Source organism: Dendrobates tinctorius, unplaced genomic scaffold, assembly GCF_039654945.1.
Source record: "Dendrobates tinctorius isolate UK_male_01 unplaced genomic scaffold, ASM3965494v1 ptg000342l, whole genome shotgun sequence".
In the NCBI taxonomy this organism is placed as follows: Eukaryota; Metazoa; Chordata; class Amphibia; order Anura; family Dendrobatidae; genus Dendrobates; species Dendrobates tinctorius.
In genome coordinates, this window is record NW_027362008.1 from 6,106,089 (window position 1) to 6,115,841 (window position 9,753).

Genomic DNA, 9,753 nt, shown 5'->3' on the forward strand with positions numbered 1-9,753 from the left:
CGTTCTCTGACCACTTTTTAATTTTGCTTTCTCTGAATACTACAAACAGGAGTTATGGAAAATGTTCAAGAAAAGGGTGGTGAGATTCTTACTCCAGCTCTTGAGCTTCAGGAGCCTGAGCAGGTACCGCCTGTATTAGAGCCAGAGGAGGAAACATGAGCATCTGATCTTGACTGAAGGTAGCCACTAAGAGATCTCCAGTTCCAGTATAAAATCTTTGCTTATGGGGTGTGGGCATGATAGACATGCATCTTTCGATTTTGAGAGGGATTATGGGAATTACTGCTCATAGGACTAGTTGACGCTATGGAGTCCCTGAAAGGTTCCAGACCGGTAACCCTGGACATTGTCAGATCCTTCTACAACTATGTGAAGGGCTGTCACAGTGTAGAGAGATCATCCTTATTCTCATTTGCACATGGAAACACGAGAAGCAATGGGATGAAACTGAATGGGAGGAGACACAGATTAGATATTAGAAAGAACTTTTTGATCAATGAGTGGAACAGGCTGCCACGGGAGGTGGTGAGTTCTCCTTCAATGGAAGTCTTCAAGCAGAGGCTGGACAGACATCTGTCTGGGATGATTTAGCGAATCCTTCATTGAGCAGGGGGTTGGACACGAGGACCCTGGAGGTCCCTTCCAACCAGGCCCGGATTGATAACCTGGCGAGCCGGGCAGATTCCCGCTGGGCCGGCGGCTCTGAACTACAAAATGGACCACCAGCCCTTTAAAACTTCTGACTAGGCTTTGTGTGCGCTTGCGCTCTCTTGGTGCACGCTCTGATAAGGGCCGCAGCGGCCTGCCTCAGTGTGGGCAAGCAGGAGAGTGCACGCACACAGAGGTCAGGTCACAAATTTGAAAAGGCCGCCTGGGCCGCACAGGACGTCTCTCTGCTCTCCTCCAGGGGCGTCGCTATGAAAGCTCCGGGGCTGTTGTCCTCCTGTGCAGCTCGCTCTGAGGGAGACAGCCAGCGCAGCGATCAAGATGAAACGTCAGCAAAAGGTCAGCATAGGCGGCTGCTCCCAGGGAGAGATCCTGTCAGCAGGTGACAGCTCCCCCTGCTCTCATCGAGACCGGGGGATGTGCGGACAGAGCTGCTGTGAGCAGGAGAAGCTGAAGAGCTGCACATGGACACCAGCCTCCCCTGCACCACAGAGGAGAGAGTGTGTGAGGCTGTGTGTATGTGTGAGGCTGTGTGTATGTGTGACACGGCTGTGTGTATGTGTGACACGGCTGTGTGTATGTGTGACACGGCTGTGTGTATGTGTGACACGGCTGTGTGTATGTGTGAGGCTGTGTGTATGTGTGAGGCTGTGTGTATGTGTGAGGCTGTGTGTATGTGTGAGGCTGTGTGTATGTGTGAGGCTGTGTATGTGTGACACGGCTGTGTGTATGTGTGAGGCTGTGTATGTGTGACACGGCTGTGTGTATGTGTGACGAGGCTGTGTGTATGTGTGACACGGCTGTGTGTGTGACACGTGTGTGAGTGTGAGCTGTGATACATGTGTGAGCTGTGCGTGTGTGAGCTACTTGTGTGTGTGAGCTGTGTGATATATGTGTGTGAGCTACGTGTGTGCGTGAGCTGTGTGTGTGAGCTGTGTGATACATGCGTGTGTGTGAGCTACTTGTGTGTGATACTTGTGTGTGATACATGTGTGATACGTGTGAGCTGTGTGTGTGAGCTACGTGTATGTGTGACCGTGAGCTGTGATACATGCATATGTAATATGTGTGTGAGCTACGTGTGTGTGTGAGATGTGTGATACGTGTGGGTCGCCCTCCCAGGGCTGTGGGGTACTCGGTACTGGGCCGGTCTCTCAGAGGGGATTGTCACAGCAGCGGTGACCCGGTCCGTGGCCCTGGGCGCCCATGTAAAAGGGATTGAGTTGGGAATAAAGTTTATAAGTGATTCGTGACGCCACCTGTGGTGTTCGGCAAGGGAGGTGTTAAGCCGACGCTGCGGACAGGTCCTTTGGGACAGATGGTGTAGTGCAGCAATGATGGTGTAGCCCTCCACAGGCAGGGCTGTAGTCCCAGGGCAGTGTAGCGGAATATTTAGGAAGAGGGTGCATTGTTTGGCACAGAGATGTAGCAGTGCTGAAGATGTTGCAGGAAGGAGGCAAGGACACAACAGGGTGCAGTTTCTTTACCTTTAATTGGCAAACGCAGTCCAGGGTCCTGATTACAAATGGCACAGGAGCAGGCTAGCCTGGAAGCAACTCAGGGATCTCTCTATCAGATGGGTTGTGTAGTCTCCTTCCTAGCGCTGGCTTGAGATACGTGCAGTACAGTGTTACACTGAAGTTCCTCCTTCTTATCTTCTCTTAGAACTACCTCGTATGGCAGACAGCTGTAGCCCTCTATCTCTCTTGGCTCACCCATCGCTGTTGTGCCTCCGAGTCTTAGTTGTAGAGCATTTACAGCTTCCTATTCCTCTGGTTTCTGTTGCAGGACCTTCAGTATCCATACAACCGTGGAGACCAGGCTCCAGATCATGCGCTATCACTGGGAGGGAGCTCTCTTTCCTCAGCTCAACCTCCAGTTTCTCTCCACATGTCTACACTCTTTGCCCTCCTCACACTAACTCCTCATTTCCCCTCCTGGCCCTCAGAGAGCACTCCTCCCCCAATCCTGGTTCAGAGCTCCCTCTGCTGGCCTGGAGTGGGAACTGTGTTGCATGACATGGTTAACTGTTAGAGAGACCCTTCATTGCCTCCAAGCCTGACATCACCCTCCCTGGAGGAAGGCAATGCCACTGTGGCAACCATACTCCTGGGGGCGCTACATTCCCCCCTAGTGAAAGTCAGTACTCCTGGACTGATAAAAGAAAAACATGAAAAACAAACATGTAAACAATATGAAGGTTACAAGATTTAAGAAAAATGAAAAATTTACAAAAACCAAATGCTCCAAAAATAGTCCTATGATAAGTCCAAGCCTCAATGTCCATGGTCCCTTCCTGGGCAAAGGGTGAACTATTTACAAGGGTAGTGACCACACAAGTCCTGTGGTCCAATTTCCATCAAAACATGAAACAAGAACTTCAAAAAGGCTTCTTACAGATTATCTGTAGGCACAAAGCTTGAGAATAGTTACATATATACACAATTTCAACATTCACATAAACTTATCTATACACGATATCTGATGGGCGGTATACCTTGTGTAGTACGGGTAGACCTGCGTAACTCTGGTGTGGGTAAACTAGGTAGTATTCTCCTACCGACTCTTAGTTTCACCATGGGTATGACAGATTCACCACTGGCAGGGCGAGGGTTCTCTGGCTCCACTGCTGGTATGGCATCTGCTACCCGAACTTCTTGATTTTCAGAGTTCTCATGAGTCACTTCTTCTTGTACTACCAGTTGGGGAAATGTCAACACTGGCACCACTATGGCATCATTTACTTTAGTCCAATTGGCAGGGAATTCTCCAAGTATGGTGCTGACCTTTTCTTCTTCTATGGGTTGGATGTTATTTTGTTCTTCCATTCTTTCCTTTAGCTGGTCAGGACATAATTTCAAATGATCCCTTGATATGGCTGCTGAGGTTTCTCCTCCATCTTTACTAATAAGGCACACCTTGGTATTGTCAAAATTTGTGGGTGGAATGGTGTAGGGTTCAGCTTCCCATTGGTCATCCAATTTATGCAGTCTTCTTTTCCTCTTGAGGACTTGTTCTCCTGGTGACAAGGGGACTGCAGGTGCATGCTGATTGTAGTTCCTCTCTTGTTTTTGTCTTGCTTGAGCTAGACTCTTTTCCACACACTCTTGTACTCTTCTGTACTGTTGCTGCCTCTCTGTATCCCAGTCAGCATCTGGTGACATCACCTCAGGTGTCAGGACTCCCATATCCAAATCAATAGGCAGTTTACCAGGCCTCGCTCTCATTAGGTAGGCTGGAGTGCAGTTGGTGGAATTCACAGGAATGTGGTTGTAGAGGTCTACAAGATCTGGCAACTTTTCTGGCCACAGATTCCTCTCTTCCAAGGGCAAGGTCTTCAGTAGATCGATCACCACCTGGTTCATCTTTTCACACATGCCATTGGTATGTGGATGGTACGGGGTTGTCCTGATCTTCTTACAGCCGTACAAGTTACAGAATTCCTGGAACACTTCTGCCTTAAAAGCTGGACCTTGATCTGTAAGCACTCGCTCAGGGTATCCATGTGGTCTACAGAAGTGCTGTTGGAATGCTCTGGCTGCTGTCTTGGCTGTTTGGCACTACTACCAGGAATCTCGAGTAGTGGTCAACGATGGTAAGAGCATAAATGTAGCCGGAACGGCTTGGGACCAGCTTCACATGGTCTGGGGCGACCAACTCAAATGGCTGTTTGGTTATTATTGGCTGTAGAGGAGCTCTCTTGCTGTTTCAATCCTTTCTGCGCAGGTTACATTGTCCACACTCTCGGCACCACTTTTCAATTGCTTTCCTCATACCAGCCCAGTAGAATCTCTGCCGGAGCAAGGCTTCCAACTTCTTCCATCCGAAATGGCCAGCTCCATTGTGGTATGCTCCCAGGACCATTGATGCCTCTCTCTTTGGGACTACCACCTGCCAGACCAACTCATGAGTGTGGGCATTGATACTCCTCCGACACAGCTTTCCTTCATAAATGAACAGCTGGCCTCTCTCCTTCCACAACTGTTGAGTTTCTTCAGGAGCACCCGACTCTGGGCGTGAATCAGCTTGTGTCAGTAGCTCCTTCACCAGGTGGACTGCGGGGTCACTATCCTGCGTTTTTGCCCAGTCGTGATGGGGCAATGGATTTAGGGTAACCTCTTTCAAGCCAGACCGTCTGTTTCTCACTCCTTGAGCACGTTGGGCCGCAATTGGCCAGTGGAAGGAAGGTAACTCTATTTCTTCAAGAGCCTCAGGGTCTTCTCCTGCATCTGGCAGATTAGGCATTCTGGACAGCGCATCAGCATTGGCGTTCTTGTGCCCCGCTCGGTACTTGATGGTAAACTCATAGTTAGACAGCCGAGTCATCCATTGCTGCTCCAGTGCACCTAGTTTTGCAGTTTCCAAGTGAGTGAACAGGTTGTTATCCGTGAAGATGGCAAACTTGGCCGAAGCTAGGTAATGCTTGAATCTTTCAGTCACAGCCCAGACTATGGCGAGGAACTCCAGCTTGAAGGAACTGTAGTTGTCAGAGTTCCTTTCAGTGGGACGAAGCTTCCTGCTGGCGTAGGAGAACACTCTTTCTTTGACATTCTGTACCTGTGACAGTACTGCTCCAAGTCCCACGTTGCTGGCATCAGTATACAACACAAAGGGTTGGTCATAATCTGGGTAGGCCAGAACTTCATCTCCTGTAAGAGCCATCTTCAGTCGGGTGAAGGACCTCTCCAACTCCTCAGTCCATTCAAAGGTGGAACTTTTTTGTTTGGCCTTCTTGGACTGCCCCACCAGAAGATTTTGCATAGGAGTGGCTATTTCAGTGAAGCCTTTGATGAACCTTCGGTAGTAGCCTACCAACCCGAGGAATTGGCGTACTTCATGGAGGTTGCTGGGCTTCGACCAGTCCCGGATGACTGTGACTTCAGATGGTCTTCATAAGTCTTGGAGAAAACAATGACATCATCAAGGTACAACAGGACCGTCTCGAAGTTCTTGTGTCCCAGACAGGACTCCATCAGCCGTTGAAATGTTCCTGGGGCGGTGCAGAGCCCAAATGGCATATAGTTTCACAGAGACCCATTGGGGTGGTAAAAGCTGTTTTCTCCTTGTCTGCCTCTGCCACGGGAACCGGCCAATACCCACTAGTGAGATCTAAGGTGGAGAAATAGTTAGCAGTTTTAAGTGCAGCTAATGACTCCTCAATTCTAGGTAATGGGTAGGCATCTTTATGTGTAATGCTGTTAATTTTCCTGTAATCACACATTCTCATGGTACCATCCTTTTTCTTTACAAAAACTATTGGAGCTGCCCAGGGGCTACAACTGTCTCTGATAACGCCTGCTTCCTTCATATCTCTCATCATACCTTTGGCACATTGGTATTGTGTTGGGGGTATAGGCCGGTACCTTTCTTTTATGGGTGGATGATCTATTCTCCAGTGGGGATATGGTGTTGAACCCCTTTTGCCTTCCCAAAATCTAGAGGGTGTTTACTGAATACCCGCTCATACTCCTAGGTCACCCTGTAAACCCCATTTTTCTGATATGAAGGTGTGGAGTCAGTTCCCACCTGCAGTTGCTGACACTACTCCTCCAGCTGCTTGACAGAGCCATTGTCCTCCACCTGGTCGGATGAGACCAAGGGCTCTGCTGCCTGCATTGCATTGCTACTGACAGTCAGCAGCTTAGCAACTGTGGCATACTGAGGTATGGTGGCCTCCTCCTCCCCACAATTCAAAAGGCGTACAGGTACTCTCCCTTTACGTACATCAACTACCCCTCTGGCTGTCAGGACAGTGGGCCTGCTATCAGAGTACACTGGCTCTACCATTGCCTGGTAATCTTTTCCTCTGAGGCCTATGGATGCCCGACACCAAATCAACATTTCACATCTGGGGGGTATTGCAATGGGGAAAGCATCACGCACTCTGACGCTGCCAATCTCTCCGCCAGAGAGTTCTACCTGCTGTCTTTGCATCAGGGCCTTGATCTCATTCTGCAGGACTCGTTGTTCACTGGAACCAGCAGTCTCAGCCACCTGTTGCAACAAGACAATAACCTTGGAAAGACAATTTTCAATTACATTTGTACCAAGAGTCATCATGGGATTACATTCTCATCGATCAATATCCACAACTATTAGACCTTGAGATTTTAACTCCACCCTCCCCACTTTAACAGTAATTTCTTTACATCCCACTTGTGATAAAGACTGACCATTACTGGCAACTACTGTTAGTTCATCACTTGGGCCACGGGTGAGTTCAGAGTCAGCCCAATACCACTTGTAGAGGATATAGGGCATAGTGGATACCTGGGAGCCAGTGTCCAGCAAAGCGTTCATGGGGATGCCGTCAATCACCACTGGAAGGATCGGTCTCCCTCCAACATACTTGGCTCGCCAGTTCCTTGGGCCTTGTGGTCCTACTCCTTGGGGTTGGCCTTCTGCCCCAGGGGTTGCTCGTTTAAAGGACAATATCTTGCAAGATGGCCTGCCTTGTGGCAGTGACGACAGATGGGACGTCCGTCTTGGTCATAGCGATCGTTGTTCCTCCCTCGGAGTGGCGGGGTTCTCCTCTTCCGGAGCCACGGGACATCCTCTGGACTGGAAGCAAGCTGGATCTTCTCCTTGGAGGACACCTGCAGGGACTGCACGGTTTTAGTAAGTGCAGTCATACCTTTGGTCAACTCCTGGACCTGAAGACGCAGTTCTTCAGTTGGATCTTTATCCAGAGTCTGTGCATCAGCCTCCACAGGGATGGAAGGGAAAGATGTTGCTTCCTGGTGGTAGGTTATCGCTGGGCGTCTAGGGGGCGCAGGACGGCTGACAGTTGGTTCATGCAGCACCCAAATAGCCCTGTCCTTGAAGTCTGCAAAATCCAGGTCAGGGTTCTGCAGGGCTATGATGCACAGCTGTGCTCTGTGGGTACTGGATAGGAGTCCTTCAATAAACTGCTCCTTTAACAGTCTGTCTCCGTCCTGCACACTGTCTGGATCCATCTGCTTTATGGCTCGCAGCGCCTGCTGCAGGTTAAGAGCATAGTCCCGTATACTGTCCTGCGCTCTCTGCTTACATCCAAAGAATCTCATCTTTATTTCAGCTGCAGTGCGGGTGTCAAAGGTGCTTCTGAGGTTAGCCAGGATCTTTTTAACAGTCTCTTTTTCAGTGTCCTGCCAGGCTTTTACTTCTCTCTGTGCTGCACCTGTTAGCTGCCCAATAAGGATGTTCACCTTCTGGCTTTCAGATAGAGGATACACCTCAAACAAACAGCACAGTCTCTCTTTAAATTCACTCAGGGTATGTAACTCACTCGAGTACTGCGGTAGCCAGGCGGCTCCAGGTATGTAGGGCATGGACAGCGGCATTAAGGGGACCGCTGCGGTGGGCGCTGATTCTTGCGGTGCCCTGGAGGCAGCGCTGGCTGCCGGGTTCAGTGGCGCTGTTGGAGCCGCAGCTGCGCTGGACCCTGCATCTGGCGGTGCTGAGAGGTTAGCGGGAGCATCTGCCGCTGCATTGGCGTTGTCCTCAGACATTTTCTCTCCCCCTAGTTAACGTGGGCCAGGCCGCAGGGTTGCGCTGGCTTACCGGATGCCGCTCCTCGGTTGGATCAGGGGACGCTGGAACTGAAGGCCTCAGCTTTTCACTTCCCGCGCACTCTTCTCCTTTCGCGCTTCTTGGCTGGCTCCGCCCACGAAGGCCTGCCCCCTTTTCTTCCCGCACGTGCCAATCAGCGGGACAATGGCGGCAATGGTGCCAATTTCGCACACAGTCTATAGCACTAAACATAGTCTCTGGCACACAGGACCCGGGGACACCTGGCTCCGTAATCCTGTTCATGATGCCAAAATGGGTCACCCTCCCAGGGCTGTGGGGTACTCGGTACCGGGCCGATCTCTCAGAGGGGTTTGTCACAGCAGCGGTGACCCGGTCCTTGGCCCTGGGCACCCATGTAAAAGGGGTTGAGTTGGGAATAAAGTTTATAACGATTCGTGACGCCACCTGTGGTGTTCAGCAAGGGAGGTGTTAAGCCGACGCTACAAGCAGATCCTCTAGGACAGATGGTGTAGTGCATCAATGATGTTGTAGCGCTCCACAGGTAGGGCTGTTGGTCCCAGGGCAGTGTAGCGGAATGTTTAGGAAGAGGGTGCAGTGTTTGGCATAGAGATGTAGCAGTGCTGAGGATGTTGCAGGAAGGAGGCAAGGACACAACAGGGTGCAGTTTCTTTACCTTTACTTGGCAAGCGCAGTCCAGGGTCCTGATTACAGATGGCACAGGAACAGGCTAGCCTGGAAGCAACTCAGGGATCTCTCTATCAGATGGGTTGTGTAGTCTCCTTCCTAGCGCTGGCTTGAGGTACATCCAGTACAGTGTTACGCTGAAGTTCCTCCTTCTTACTGTATCTTCTCTTAGAACTACCTCATATGGAAGACAGCTGTAGCCCTCTATCTCTCTTGGCTCACCCATCGCTGTTGTGCCTCAGAGTCTTAGTTGTAGAGCATTTACAGCTTCCTATTCCTCTGGTTTCTGTTGCAGGACCTTCAGTATCCATACAACCGTGGAGACCAGGCTCCAGATCATGCGCTATCACTGGGAGGGAGCTCTCTTTCCTCAGCTCAACCTCCAGTTTCTCTCCACATGTCTACACTCGTTGCCCTCCTCACACTAACTCCTCATTTCCCCTCCTGGCCCTCAGAGAGCACTCCTCCCCCAATCCTGGTTCAGAGCTCCCTCTGCTGGCCTGGAGTGGGAACTGTGTTGCATGACATGGTTAACTGTTAGAGAGACCCTTCATTGCCTCCAAGCCTGACATCACCCTCCCTGGAGGAAGGCAATGCCACTGTGGCGACCATACTCCTGGGGGTGCCACACGTGTGTGTGAGCTACTTGTGTGTGTGTGAGATGTGCGATACGTGTGTGTGAGCTACTTGTGTGTGCGAGCTGTGTGTGCGTGACCTGTGTGATACATGCATGTGTGATGCGTGTGACTGTGAGCTATGTGTGTGTGTGTGTGAGTGTGAGCTGTGTGTGTGCTATGCGATATATATGTGTGTGTGTGTGTGTGTGTGTGTGTGTGTGAGCTAAAGCAAAAGTTGGCACAACCCGCCAATGTTCTATGATTTGGGTGAGGA